The following is a 17,000-nucleotide window of genomic DNA, read 5'->3' as shown; positions in this document are numbered from 1 at the left end:
GGGCTGTAGCCCCCCAGAATTTTAATCCTAGTTGCGATTATGCTCATGTACCAATAGGTCATTTAATACATATTGCTTGTTGTTTTTAGCTAAATACATTATGTTATGCAGTTAATATAATATGTATATAGGTATACACTGCTATACTGCTTACAGATAGGTTAAGAGCATTGAACACATTGTATACTGTAGTGATAGTCCCCACATATCGTGAGGACTAAGGAGCAAAATGGTATGCAACCTCTTAAAACCATTTATTTTCTTTTTTGTCCCAATTTAAATGCAATAAACCATCAGAAAAATTAAGAATTTCGAAAATTTGGTATTAGTAGTATAATTCAGCCCCCTGCCATTCGAAATTATTATTTTTAATATTTTGTTATAAATATAGTTAGGGCTTTGTTTTATATTATAATAATAATTATGATTCTAATGTATTCATTAGTTTCTATTTTTTGATTAAATAATAAGATAGTAAGATACCACTTTGTGACACCTTAAAAGAAAAAAGTTCCAAATAGTTCAGCCACTGGCCCGGGGGCCCATTTTTATGATTTAACGAGGGGCCAAGGGGTTCTTCGCACCCCTAGCACCCCCGGTTGTTGCGGCACTGCATGCGCCGATATGCATTATTATATCATATTATATAACTAAAGAAACGTTCACATCATTTCATCTTTTAGAATTTCTTTTATTGATACAAAGAACTATTTTAATATACCTATATTATATTGAATTTTAACTTTTATAATATTTAACTGAATATTATTATTAGTAGATAATTGTGCACTCTCCTAAATAGTTATAAGTGGGTATAGTATAAAACATAAAAATACAATATACGAAAAAGGGTGTAAATATTGACTGATTTGGATTTCTTTTCTAAATTTTACTCGCCAAATGTTACCGCCTTAATTAAATTAAATCTAAAAGAGTGATAAATGTTCGAGTTTTAAAAACAATTAACCACGGAGCTCAGTATATTACAACGTATTAGTTATATTGATTAATTCACAAAAAATATAAAATTATATTTTATTTATGATTTACGAAAGTTTTGAAAGTATCTCATGCTATTTAAATTATATTGCATATAAAACTGCATACATTGAAACGTTTTTCACCACAGATTCAACAAAGTAATGAAAAAGCTATTACCTACATTTATCACTAATATTTAGATGCAACTCGTATTTACACAATATTGTAAAAACAAAATAGGCATTTCTGTTAAAAAAAAAATTAATTTAACCTCAGTTACACTATAGATACTCACTATAGTCACTAGAATTTATTTTTATTTAAAAATTTTAAACAATTTTATCTTTTTTTTGAAAATTGATCAATTTATTTTCTATGGTTTAAAAATTACTTTGAAATGTATGTAATTGCAGACATATATTTATTATATTATATATAGCATTAAAAAACTGTTTAAAATGTGATAAAGTAATATTTAAATAATATTATATTCAGATGTTATAGCAAAATGTAATTTGTTCAATATAAATAACATATCAAGACTAAATTCCTTATTATAGCATCAACCTGGACAATTATTATTGAAAAGTTTATCGTCAATAATTTTGTTAGGTAGGTATAGGTACTGCTATTTTACATCTACATAATACAATTAAGTTGAAGAATTGTGTTGATATACAATAATACCAATAATGAACATATAGTTAAATACAAATACATTTTAAACTGATAATATCACAGTGTGACATTTCAAAAATGTATAAATAAAATATTACAAAAACTGATTTATTATAATGTTTACACTAATCGCTATACTATATTATAATATACCTTAGCCAAACCGATAATTCCGTCAATTCTGGAACATAAATTCACTTTTTTTCTAATTTTAATAGGCGACAATTTTGTCACAGATTAGAAACACGGTTACATAATACCCACTATTTCATTAGGTTAGTAATTTACACTGTAACCGCAACAACTTCGATACAACCGTGGTAGTTTACTGAGATAGTTATCTCAAGTACGCGAAACTCTAATGATTCCAAGTCTGTTGCTCATTTTTTCCAATACGCGATAAAAATGTTTGCAAACACTTGAGAAAGCAGGGTCGGGTAAGTGAAATGAGTGAAACTCCTTTTAGAAAACGGCCACGAGTAAGAACTCGTGCGTTGAGGGGATCTAATGAAAAGGGCGTAAGTGGATAGGGATTTAAGCTCATCCCGATTTGCACAAGTATAAAATTCAATTTCTTTTATATTCCATACCATCTATACCATCCCATAATCCACCCAAGTACGGGGGTGCTCAGAGAGGGATAAAATGTCACGTAATTCCTTGATTGTCCATAAATTGCTGGATACACACCGTACGATTAACTGAAGTGTTCAACCTCTTCATGTCTTCGTACCTATTGTACCACCGGACAAACACAACGGGTTTTCCGAGAAATATATTAGGTATTTTACTTTGTCTCCAGTGTTCAACAGGCCAAGAGTAATGCGTAATAAATGCATATGTGGTAAAGCCATACATGTAATGGTTTTGTATCAAAACACGAAAACACTTCGTCAATCTCAAGAGTATGGGCATTGTCCGCAATCGGAGTGACGCTCTGCAGTAATCACGTGGTTACGTTAGGCTTTTAGGGTTTGAAACATGAGACCTACATGTATGTATAACATTTATAAGTATTCCTCGACCGTTAAAAGGCAATTATTGCAAACACACTGCTGACAGCTCGTAGATTATAGTCCAGGATATAATAATTTATCATGCTGGTGTACGCAAGTGATATAAGAAATATTTTTTTTCACTGTGAAATAACTTTAGAACGGTTGACCTTGATACATATCGTTGTACAATGCGTTTTCCCTAACTTTCGTACGTGTATAATAAAGGTAACACACATCTATAATCATATCGATTCAGCCTTTTATCATATGTATAAATATATTGCTATTAGTTAAGTTACTAAAGTAATTTATTTTACTATTTATATTAACAAAATGGTATCAACAATGAATTGAAAATTTTTTAAGTTTTAACTATAAAATAATTAGTACACATTTCAATATTTGTGATTTTGATTAATTTAATAAATTTGTCAACATTTGAACTAAAAACGTGCATAATATAATTATATTATATATTATTGTATCTTTAATATTTTTAAATGGATATAATAAAAACATAGAAGAAACCTTCTGTTAAGTTTTCAAGGTTTTTTTACGCATACAACGATATTATATCATTGAATTAAAATGTAACGCCATCCATTACAGTGGCCCACTTGTAAGTTTTAACCTACTGCATTATAAATTATAGTATTTCATCAGGAATGGTTTTTTTTCTGGCCAGCTCGCATCGTGCCATACAAAACTTCGTTTCAATAAGGTGTACAAATATTAACTCGGATATAAGACAATAAGTCACATAACGGAAACTCGTATAATCTTAAAATATAATACAATACGGTAATTGCAGCCGAGGAGACTGAGGTAGAAATTACGCTTCCTACGATTCTTACTATGACTATAACTGACGTACTTATCCAGTCTCGTGTTGACGAAGCCGAAATCATAGTCGAGCGTATACGACGGCACAGGGTCCACATCGCTTGTGAATGTCCACCGGGCGGACCGCGAAATAATACTCCACCTCCGTGGCTAAGTTCGTCATTTCGCAGATGATTGGCCGCTGCCGGCTGTGGCTCGGTGGTGAGGCCTTGATGAATGCCATTTTTTCCCATTTAACTTCGTTGTGGTCGCATTCGTCATCAAAGGCGCAGGCGAACAATTCTTGGCCAGCCACGGCCGCGTACAGGTGATAGGATCCCATGCTGATTCCATCATCCCATGTAAGCTTTATCATTCCCGGCCCGGTGACCACCGTCAGCTTAGGAATCGGTGGCACTTTCTTCCAACCATTGTTGATCGGGTGCTTCGGCGGGTAGGGCAGTGCAGGCATAGGGCTACGTATCGGCGACCGCGGACGCTGAACCACTGGGACCAAGTGATTAAGATTGCGGTATACTCCGTTGTGTACAGCCGCCACTTCGCTGATGGCTGCTTCAACCTTTGGGTTGATCAGAGCAGCCCCTGATCGAACGGTCACACGGGAGTCGTCGACACGGTGGCTGCCACTAATGGATTTTCGCTTTAACTTCGGGCACGGCTTGCGAAATTCGTCGTTTCCAACTGACGGCAAAATGTCGGCACCAGCATCGATCGTTATGGTTATCTTTGTTAAATCCATGTCAGATGATAAGAAAAATGTGTGTATTCTCGACGAAGGATGGTAGACAAATGACGCTTTATAATATAGAAGTTATTGACTAGGCGTAATAAACTTACAACGCGTTGCTGTGGAAAAATCTTAAATCCGCTCAAAAAAAAAAAAAAAAACACGGGTTGTTAAGCTAGCACTAGTACAGGTCTTTATAAACATTACGATAATTCTTGAAAAATTATTTAGCGCAGTGAAAACTGTATCCTCGTACTCCACTACAGCATTACTTTCCATCTCACGTCCAAGGGACCAGGAAAATAAAATATGTTTGTTAAAATAATATTATGTTTATTGATTAAATACATAAAAATAATGCTTTACGGTGATTAATTAATATCATATATAAATTACAATTAATTTTCAAAACTCTTATCGTGTAATTTGTTGAATCAGTACTTTAGGATAATAAAAAGGTCTTTAATTATGAGGTTACATAATTTGTGATTACCTGTAGCCCATATTAAAATCGTTGAAATGAGGGTGAGAGTACGAATATAATACTGCAGTGCAGTGTTAGTAAACTCTGAGAAAAAACTAAATTTTTTTTAAACCTACCTTTTACCATTTGCCTTTTTGTATAGCAAACTGAGTCCCAGGTTTAAAAGGTTTAAGGTAAACCGAGTCACCCCAGAACAAAGTTGGAATCCATGATATGTGTACATTTTCCATCTAACTTTGACAGGCTTAGTGGTTATAAATGCGCTTTTTTGTTTGTCAATTTTTATTTAATAATTATTTTACTATTTATTTTTTACTATATGCAAACTAAAAAGTAAATGTATATGAAATGTTTACAACAAACTCTAATCGTATATTTTTATTTGCATATTTCACCAACTCTTGTGCCTAGTAAAAATTTTCTTTTTCAATTGTTGTACACTTCTTTTTAATAATCTCTTTTTTACGTATTTTCACGTATGTATCATTTAGAATGTCTTTAAGTACATCAATAAAATGATAGATATTAGAATGAGAATAATTAAACATTCCATTTAGCTTCTAATTAAATATTTTACAGCTATTTGGTATCCTGTTTTTTATTGTCGTCTTAAACTCAACTCATACATTAGAAGGAAATAAACCATCCAGATCAATATAGGTAAGTAATAATATGTTTGGAAAATGTCATATTTTAAAAATTCCTGCATTTTTGATACGTAATGTGTTAAATTATTATAAAATCTTCAATAAAACACTGACCAAAATCAATAATTGTTATAAGAAAAGGTAAACCAAAAATGTATCTTAAAAATATAATTTATTAACAATAATTATTTTTTAAAAATTATATTATATTATTTAAAGTAAAGTAAAGTAAAGTAAACATGTATAACCTGTTAGGTAGTGTAGGTAACAGTTATTGTTTTTTGGACTTAGTTCACCGGTTTATAATATGCATCTAATTATTTGGGGCCCATATTACCTATACCCCTGCAGTTACATAGAGGAATCACGAGCATCTGAATTCTATGTACGCTCACATATACATTGGTAAATTTTATTAAATTACTTAAAAACACTCCTTAGTAGGTATTCTCAATTCTATAAAATCTCAAGTTGAAATATTATAAATTCTATTAATGAATACTGTATCAATATAAGAACAACACGATAAATGTTTTTTACTGTGATTTGATTAACTTACTGTGTTTAGTTTTAATGTTAAAGACGGTTTTGATATATTATTATGGAATGTGTATCTTACCAATATATTGCATTTTCTGAGATACTACACGATAACTATAGTGAGCATTTTGGTTTTATGTTAATAACTACATTTAGGCGATCGGTAGTCCATGTTATATAGTATAGATAATAGACAGTTATTTTATACGAATATACGTAATATTATTAACTCTAATATTAAACGCTATCAACTTAATTTATGTCCAAAAAATTAATTAAAAACACATATCATCAAAATAAAATAGACATTCTTAGAATAATCATAGATACGTGATAAATTTGTATAATTAATTTTTAAATTTGTATTTCAATATATATAATTATTCACCAATCACGGTCATCCACTATTTTTCTTCATTAATTCAGTTATCAAAATCTGATTTTTGGAATAGTTAAATACGCTTTAAGACAATATTTTAAAATACCTACTTGAAATGTGTTGCACTACTTAAGGAGTGTCCTAGTATGAAGATCCAAACTTCTGTTTTAAAAATGAGAAACCATTTTTTCTACTGTACTAAAGTTATTTACTAAAGTTATTTAGAAGTCAATTTTATTGAAAATATTGACCTATTAAATCCAAATTGTATGAGTAGCTTCTGAGTTATTTAACTTTGTTGTGTACTAAGGATAATAGGTTCATCATAATGGGTTTGAATGATATAGGTACTATCATTCGAATTTTAAACTAGATACATCAATATTTCTCATTTGAAAAACAAAAGTTTGTATCACCACGAGCAACGTCTTAAGTAACACCAAAAAATCTCAAATATTTTATGAAACTATCTTGGCATATTATTTGAAAATTCCTGAAATCAGAATATCAGAATAATTTCGATATTCAATGATACAATGTGAGGGGGTGAGCACTGAGCATGTTTGGAGAATCACTGTATATTTTATATTTTTTTTACCTTTTATCGCCTGCACCAAATAATTTTAATATCGGAAATATAAATCAACGACTACCGATCGTATCAAACCGCTCTCTAAGAACGGATCATAATCATCTAACAAACTAATAATATTTGGTTCAGATTTTTCTGGGGTGATCATAATAACGATTATTTGGAATTCGTGTGTCGGCACAGAATTTTATGAGAAACTGAATAAATAAATCCGCACCGTGAGGTTACGCCTCCGTGGATGCGACCGTGAAGCTTTGTTTGTTGTTGACTGTCGTTCTCTTAAACCGAAGAACAATGTCGTAGTACATTATGTGCTTTTAATGATTTCGTTTAATTTAAACTGTTCACAATTTTAATACTATCCGGCCCGAGTACTTGAAAAAATCGATCGACCAGGTTTTCGTCACCTCAAAGTTTTCTCGCAAACGTATTTCTGGTTATTATGCTATAAGCAACTGAGCAGTATAGTTGGATAGATGACGCAGTACCGATCTCAAATCTAATTATGCTCATTGTCTTTAGGTAGGTACAACCATACTATTGGTGACCAGTCGTCGGTCCTACCGGCCTAAACTATTTGGGAAGACTTAAAAGGACGCCGCGACACATTAATGGTAAAAACCGTTTCGCTCGGACAACAGACAAGTCGAGAAGAACTGCGTGGGTAATCGTAGTTATAAATAACCAATTTGTCGACATATTATAATAATTTAAGTTTGTCTGTCCAATAACGTTTAAATGTTTTCGAAATCAATCACTTAACTGATATTAGGATTTTTTTCAAACCCAAATAATTTTTTCTTTTTAATTAAATCGTCGAAATAAAAACGATATTGCGCACAGTCAAACAGTTCTTCGGTTTTTATGGTGAACATTTTTTTTCTTATCTACACCTTTTTGGCTCTTTCCCACGCGAAACTTTCTTTTTATATAATTTGGAAATCAGGAAACAACTAACAACGGTACTGACGTAGAGCACTTATTGTCTAAGCGTAGAGGGGTGAGCAAAGACCCCCTCCAAAGCCTTTGCGTTAATGAGTTCTACCCTGGCAAGGTAGTTTTTTTTGCGAATGGCATAGCATGCTAATACAGAAAATCTGAAGTAGGATATAAAATGAGTTTAAATTTTAATAATGTTTTTCGGTCTCAAACATCCTAAAGACCTATCTTTATATTATATATTTTCTTCGCGGTCTTCTATTTCTATCATAGGTACCACAATAATGTTACCACGTCCTCATTATATTATCATTTTGAGAATTAACGCCATTGCAATGTTCTGACTCACTCATTTTTCATTAATTAATCGAATTTTCTAATTATATAATATGAATTATGTCCGGTTAAATATAGATAATATATTCGTTACAGCAAGTTATTTTACCAAATAATACATTTTAATTTAACTTTTATTTTATACCACAGCCAAAACTAAAATACTGCATAATATTATGACCGGTGACCGTTTGTACGCAATGCGTATCATAATATGTTAATATTTTCTGAAATGTATTGTTGTTAAATGTTTTCATCTGAATTTGTCATTGTAGTATTAATATTTTTGTAACAACGGTTTACTGACAACGGTTGGTTTAGCGCAAGATAATGCCGCACAAATTCGCTATATTGTTTTAGGATAGGTATATTGGTATTATTATTATTATTATAATATGTCTGACGCATCCGTTTACAATTGCATATTACTATACATAGGTAATATTGTACACGAGGACATTTCATTAAATTAATTTCGTTAAGCGATCCGTCAAACACAACACGTAAGTTGGACATTTGCCTTATTTAGTACACGCTTGGTAGGAGTAAATAAAAGTAATCGTTTCGAGCAATTAGATTATCGTTGGTACAATAATTGTGCTGCTGCTGCTGCTGCATTCGATGCATATGACCTACATTTCCGTAATCACTGCGATATTGTTAAATCAACTGCACTGATCGTACGTATTTGGATTTCGAATCGCTCCAATCACTTTTCCGTAAACGAAATTTCTCTTAAGTCAGATTTATGTGACGAATCATCGAATTCGGATTGGGTTTCTGTAGACAGTCAATTTACAAAAATAATCGACCGCCCGATGGCACGACAACGTTTTTACATTTTATTTTATTCCCGTAACTTCGTTTTATATTATTATTATTCTCTTCGATATTATTATATAAGTAGGTAATATATGTTATTATGCGATAAACACACACCATAAATAAATAAACACCGTTAACTTTGCAATTCTACTGCGTGCAAATACCGAATATATCGAAGTTACTTTATTAATCCGATAAGCAGTTAAATCATTAACAATATAATACTATTATTATATAGGCATTTGATCGGTTTTAAGCACCAACATATTATTTTATTGTTTCGAATCGCATGCCTGTGTTATATTGATTATTATTATTATTATTAACTATTGTCTAATGGAATAGATTCCAATCAGGCTCAGATATTTAACGATAATCAATACTTCATAATATTATTATTATTATTATTACACAAAAGGCAAAGTTATTGTTAATGATGACTTAAGTGTAAGTTTGTTTCGTGGATAGAATGTAAGTTTGTCGTATATAATATGCATTCCAAACCATTGAACTAAGCACCGCGGCACCAATCAAAATATTACAATGAGTTCAATACCAATTAATTTATCATCAGTGCATTAGTGCATTGATATTTTATGAACTATATGGCATAATTATTATATTAATTAATTGTTAAATTATACGAGGTAATTTAAAATGTCATTATTTAGACATTTTGATTCCATAGAGTCAATTTAAACCTGAACCAAATCATCTGCAGATATTAAACGGCTATGACTATTATAATGATTATTATAATTATCCAGTGCACGTAGGTGTTTTACCATGTTAATTAAACATTAATATTATTCAATGCGTTTGCATTACTACTTGTGATTGTTATACACTTTCGCTTGTAAAAACGAGCGTAATAAATTATCATTTTATCGCAGTGTAGTTTGTCCCTTCAAATACAATTTAAACATAGCTCGCCCCGTTATTAAAGATAATAATATGTAGGTAAAATTATATTATATGATTTTTACATTTATTACATCCTTTCCGACCTTTACATTTTAGACTTTTGAGTATTTGACTATAAATCAATAAATTACTGCAGACTTTGCCACGACTTTCTTTAGAGAAGCCAAATAATCGTTTCTGCTAATATATATTTGAAAATCCTGATGATTTTATTATGGTCATTGCCTCATATTGTAAGGATAACAGTATATTTTCATTTTACGAAATATTTAATCAAATCCAAACAAATGTTGTTCTTCATATTATTTAGGTAGTTTATCATTATATTATAGTATTGCACATCTTTCTAAGAGGTACTTATTCGTTTTTTAATTTCTATTTAATTTTTATTAATGTTTTATTGATGTTTTATTGATGTTTTATGTCAACAATAATATTATTACAATTAACATTTTTATACCAATTCAGTTTTACACATAAATTGATATCAGAGCTTTCATGTAGTTACTTTTGTTTTATTTCAAAACAAAAATATAAATTAAAACGTGAAATGTAAATTTTTGAATTAAACGATAAAGGTTAGTTTATAAACTATACCAAATTGTTTACCATCATAATCAATAAATAATAAATTAAAACTACAAAAAGACGAACTACAAAAAAAAAATTATAATATCAAACAACATATTTTTTTGGTTCACAAATGTATACAAATTTACATTTAATTAATTTATTAAAAAACCGCCAAGTCGATTGAACATTGTCATAGAGTAAACACTGTAATGGATGTGTTAAATGTGAATTCAGTGGTTAATCAATGCATGATGAAAAATAATTCAGAGTTTAAGCCACAGTTACCAAACAATTGTAATAAATATCAACATTTTAACGAAGCATAAACATATTTTTTACCCCCAATTATTTAAAAAAATGTCTTATTTTAACCCACAGAAGTATAAACTAGATCCTACTACTACCATAATTCTCACCAAATGATCGGGGCAGGTTTTCTACTGAAGAATTTTCTCCAGACACAAACAATAAATCATTTTTTTTTTTTTATAATAATATGCATATCAATTTAAAATCAATACATTCGTCAGTCTGCTCAGAATATAAATTCGATTATTGACAAAAGCATTATACATTATTTTTTAAAAAATAATTTGAATTTTGAATTAACTATGAATTTTAAAATTATTGTTAAATACTTTAATCCATTTTTACAATCTGTTTTTTATATAATATATAAAATACCCAAACTCAGACGTTCTCGAAATACCTGCACTACATTTTAAACCAAGCGTATTATAATAATATGATCTACATAGTAATTCCCAAGTTTGTTTAGTAATCTAATATACATTCTCAAACAACTATAATATATTGTATAAAGGTACGTGGCTCGGTTCGAATCCAAAATGTACGGGCAAAGATAGCAATTTCACATCGGGTAGGTATAATACCATTATTGTCACTGAAGTAGGTACCAATCTAATAATACGTATAGGTACATGCAGTAATATTACTTAACTGAATATCATGGAAATATGCTTCAATTGCTCGATAATTTGACTAACAAAAGGCCGTTATAAATAGTTAGATTATAGAATAAAGACATTAGTGTAGTGTAGACATTGTGCCATTTGGGGTCACGTTATAAATATAATGACGTCATGATGTATGCTATTTCACTTTTAACAGGCCAAAAGAAACATTTTTCCAACTGGACATACTTAAAACAATTGGTCATTATAATTCATATTGTGTATAATTTACATAAACATCCACAAAATGCCAACTCTGTTGTCAACGATATATGTAGGTACGGACGCGCATTAACATACGCACAGCTACTTAACTGCCGCGCAATACGACTCAAACGGGAGTACTATAGTACTATAGTTGGCATGTCATAATATTGTAATAAGTTATACCTATAGTAATTTTATTAACGGAATGAACAGTCGTATTATTGTAATTGAAGAATTTGAAATTTTAGAAATTAAGTGATTTGAGTTCTGGAAAAATCGTTTTACAATAATAATATTGTCCCAATCGATAATAATTAAATTATAATATTCTAATCAAATTTACCTTCCACCATAATCGTAATTCAATTATTTTAAATATGCGTCTCAACTTCAATATAATTTATTTATAATGTTATACTGAATTGGTGTTTGAATTAAACTTAAGCACCAACAAGAATCACAACTTTTTTAAAGAACATAATAATAAATTACAAATTATAGTATACATTTTTTTTACCTGTCAAGGTACCTATCTCGCGATCATATTTAATGGTTCATAAGCAATTTATTTGGTCCAATGACGTGAAATAAAAGTACTTATCGCACATGGAGTGGCTAAAATATCGATTAAGTTAAATTATTATTTACGTGCGTCCAAATTATAAATAAAACCTTTTGATATAATACTGGTGATGAATATGTATCTTTCGTAATTTTCCAATAGGAGGTATCAAATATATAAGCTACATAAGATAAAAAAAAAATGAATTTTATATAATAATATGGGGCCTCTTGCATTACAAAATATATGTTATTTATTTATAAATTAATTTAATTTAGACTATTTACCTATTAAACGACTTTCCCAATACAATATGACTTTAAAAACAATTGAGCTTACTTAGGTAGCTATTTTGAGATTTCTCAAATAGGTACATTTTAATTGATTATGATATTGTTATAATATTGACCACTAATGAAAAGAACCAATCAAAAATTGTGCTTTAAAGTCATCTAAATAATGTAAAACCAGATATTGTATTCTTCTCAGAATTACAATTCCACATTGTTATGAATTTGCACGTCTTTAACTAAAAATGTAAGTTAAAAATAATATTGGATACGTACATAAATAATTATTATTGTTACAAATTGTATCACCACTATTGTTTTATTTTACCAACATTTTTTAAAATTTTTTTTGTCTGAAGTCTACTAAAGGGTATTCATCTTATTCGTCTCGTTAATATCAGAAAGTATATACTGTACATTGTACAATCTATGTTCAATAGTGCGATGAATATCATGCTGAAAGGAATTTAAACTTAAAAATCTCCCTGGAGCGCTCAAGTATAAAACTATGAATCTTTGTTCAAAGTAATAAATGAATAAACTTATTCATAATTTCTCTTAACAACTATTTCAAATGAGAATAATACATTCTAGTTTCTTTAAGTTTTCATTAAAATATAATATATACATTTTCATGTATAGAATGTTAATAGTTATTATTTATTAATAACTTTCATAAAAATATGAAATAATGCTTCTGACAAAACACAGAAAAAGCACCTAACAAACCCTGTAGTCTCTATAATAGTTATCATAATATTATATTCAATCTTTGAATATTATCAAAATTATTGTGAAATAAAGAGAGGGGTCAAAACTATATATTAGAATTACATGCTTGTAAGACGGAGAAAAAAAATAAACTGGTGTCCCTTTAAAACAAATCAATTATTATTAAGACAAATATTTTACTGACTATTATAAATAATTATAATACATAATATGATTAAATTATAATAGCTATAATAGTTTGAATTCTAAGCTTCCAAAATCACTTTCAGAATCATTCAATCCAGACCCTAACTACATCTCCACCACCATAAAATTCATGGTTGTCATCAATCTACTCAACTAAATTGAATGCCTCTTAAACATATTTTATTTTTTATTTGTTAACCGTTTGTCCTTTTTCATTTTCATTTTCATACAAATAAATATAAAATGATGTACATTTATCACAGTGGCCATGACTGTTGCCGTGGGTTTTGTTAAATAAAAATAATTATTTAAATTATTCAGAAAGAATTCAAGAATTTAAGTAACGTAAAATTTATAAAAATATATTAAAATAAAAAACGATATTATTATATATTAAAGTTGCAAAATTATATATTTAATTTAAAAATCAAGGGCGCAATACTTATTTATCAAACTCCAAATAACGTTAAAATTTAATTTCCAGTCTTTTTAATACGATATCGGAATACCTATATTTAAAACTTCGATTATGAAAATTAGACTTTCATTGCTTCAATTAAAATCTAAAACGTATCATACCATTACAACAGGCTAATGAATTAGATAAGGCTACGGAATTTCTAAACTTTTATTTCCTACAGTTAATACAATAAAATATGTGCTAAATGATGTGCTTCTAATACAATTAATAGGCATATTTAACGTATGATAGCATATAAAAAAACGATTACAGTATTATAAATTTCTATTTATAGTCTCGTCATATGTTTTTTCGGGGATCTACACCGATACAGGACACTTTAAAAGGTTTACTATAGTTATAAGCTACCAGATTTTGTTTAGTTCAATATGTCATATACCTTTTTTTTTTTTTATCCAATTTTAGGTATGTATGGTACATATCCATAAATATAAATAATGAATAACAATATCGATTAGTCGTTTTATAGTATCAATATTAGAATGTATTTACCTATTAGTCTTTAACGAACAAGGAAACCGGTCATGTATAGTTGTGCTATTCAAATATTCAATGGTGTTATCATATCATAACATGTCAATTTTAAATACCTAACTTCTTTTCTATAGTTTAAAATGTCTGTGATTAAAATTATATTAAAAATTAAGATTTTCTGAATAACAAATTATGGTATCTACAACTTCAAAAGATAATCTTATAATATAATATTACATCGTAATTTGAATACCTAATCCAATTCCGAATTTCATATGGCATCAATGGAGTTCACAAAATCATTATTGAAAATAAGCAAAGACGAAATTACTTTTAATTATAGTTAGTTGACTGAAAATTAGAGTTTTAAACAGTTTTTGATCGAACGATATTATTGTCAATATAATACTACCATGTATTCCTCTATATTTTAGTGTGCACGTTTCCGTCAGTGGTTTCGTAACATATTCGAGTAAATAACGGTTTAATCCCAAAATCGAATATAATCGAATTTCGGTAGGCCATATACATAATATGTTATACTTGACACGTCACATTCGTTCGGTTTGAATTTATATCGACAATAGGGTTAACTGTTGGAGGGAAATTCATCCTAGCGCAGCCACTTCCCCTCCTCCTTCCCACACACAAATAGATGAACACACACATACCTTTGGATTTGTTCTATATACCTGCAGCAGTTCTAAATCGAGTTTCCAAGATTTTGTATGAACGATCATTTGAAAAAAACATCGACTGAAAATGATTATTGACTCGTGCGTGTGTGTGTTTGTATGCATGCCAAATCTTGAATTTTGGACGAGCAAATAAATCTACGTGACACCTTCTTGTGTGGCCAATGCATAATTCATAATATTATGTGGCGCATAATGTATAGTTTCAAAATCATAAAATTCCGCACGTGGACGTTTTTTTTTCTTATTTTTCATTCGTTCATTTTTTTTTTTTATTATTGTATTATTTTCTTTTAAAACTGAGGATATAATATAGAGTTTGCTCGAGGGTGTAATGGCATCTATATGAATGTTTTATGTAACTTACATTTGAATGTTTTATAAAGTAACATGTACCCATGAAAACAAGAAATTGGAATTATTATTTAAAACAAATCACATCTGATTAAAACAAACATTTACATCAGTGATTTCTCAGGACAGCGAGGCATTTATTAAATAAATACTAAGCCTACACCACTTAAAACTTAAGTAAGTGTAAACTCAGTTAATTAATAAGGGTACAATTTAAAAAAGTATATGTACATATACTTATAGCGTCGAGATATTAATACAATAAATACGTTAATTAAGAATCCAATTATCCTACCTATTATACTAACCTAATAAAACAATATCTAAATTAGTAGTCCAGTCATTGAGCCATATTATAAATTACAAACATTGCAAATCGTCATGTTTTGCAATTTAATTTATTTCATAAAAATACAAATATTAATGTTCAATTAATTAGATACAATTTATCGTGAAATATCGGGTTTTACATTTTATTTTAAAATCAGTTATCCTACACTTACAATATAGGTATTCGATTTAAGTAAAAAATCTCACAATCATCAGCAAAAACTAGTATTTTGAAAATAAATAACTATTACATGTTAAAATCGAAATTGAAATTATAATAATAATTAATTTTTAGGTCTAAAACAGGCAAAAAATTAAAAACTAATGGAACTTATATTGACATAAATATGAGAACATTTTATTATTTATTCTAATTTAATTAATATTGTTATAGTATACCATATTAACATGAGTTGTTTTAATCAGATATAATTGTATTGGTTATTGCTTATCTTTAACATTATATTTCCAATATACGATATTTACATATTATCAATAGTAGTACCGACAATTATATTATGGTTACTTACTTATTAATTCAAAGGTTGTACAATACATTAACTATGAATAATAATAATAATAATAATAATAAAAAACATTTTAATGTCACAACTCACAATTCTTTGCTAATTGAAAACCTACTGTAAAATATATTCTATAAATGAATAGCAGAGTGTAATACCATTATTGTTTAGACAATCCTTATTCCAACAAAGTTTAAAATCGTTCAAAATGTACAAATTGAGTTTTTAAACTTTTTTTAAACGTAATAAACGATAGAGTTTTATATTTTATTTTATCGTCCAGATGTGGACGAAATTCAACCATTAATAAAATGCCATTCCGATATTGTTTTTTTTTATTTTTTAATTAAAATTAATGTCTATACTAAGATACCTACCATCTAATGAATTTTACAAGGATCACAGCATATAATAATAGATATTATAATATATCAAATAGTAAGTATTATATTTTGTTAAAAAAAAAGTTTATCAATAATGATGATAAATACTTTTTGTGGTAATTATTTGGTGGAAATCGGTTAGTAGGTACATGTAAATTTGTTTGCTTTTTTAACTTAAGTATATAATCTCATTTAAATTAATAGTTGTGATTAAACTGACTGATGTACACGATTTTCTACTCGGTGAAATTATACCATTAGACACTCAGAAATATTCAATGTTACAGCTTTATCAAAACACTCAATTACCTGAGTATCTGGTATATGTATTTAAACTTTCGT

At 28.9% G+C, this 17,000-nt stretch overlaps 1 protein-coding gene across 1 annotated transcript in view; it reads right to left on the bottom strand.

The window, feature by feature from the left end:
- The window catches only part of LOC100169221 (ALK tyrosine kinase receptor), a 446,893-nt gene that overhangs the window by 160,380 nt on the left and 269,513 nt on the right, over nucleotides 1–17,000 (bottom strand). The window lies entirely within an intron of this gene.

The sequence above is a fragment of the Acyrthosiphon pisum genome, chromosome X, assembly GCF_005508785.2.
Source record: "Acyrthosiphon pisum isolate AL4f chromosome X, pea_aphid_22Mar2018_4r6ur, whole genome shotgun sequence".
Lineage (NCBI taxonomy): Eukaryota > Metazoa > Arthropoda > Insecta > Hemiptera > Aphididae > Acyrthosiphon > Acyrthosiphon pisum.
The sequence above is the reverse complement of the archived record's forward strand: the minus strand, read 5'-3'. Positions and strand labels throughout refer to the sequence as shown.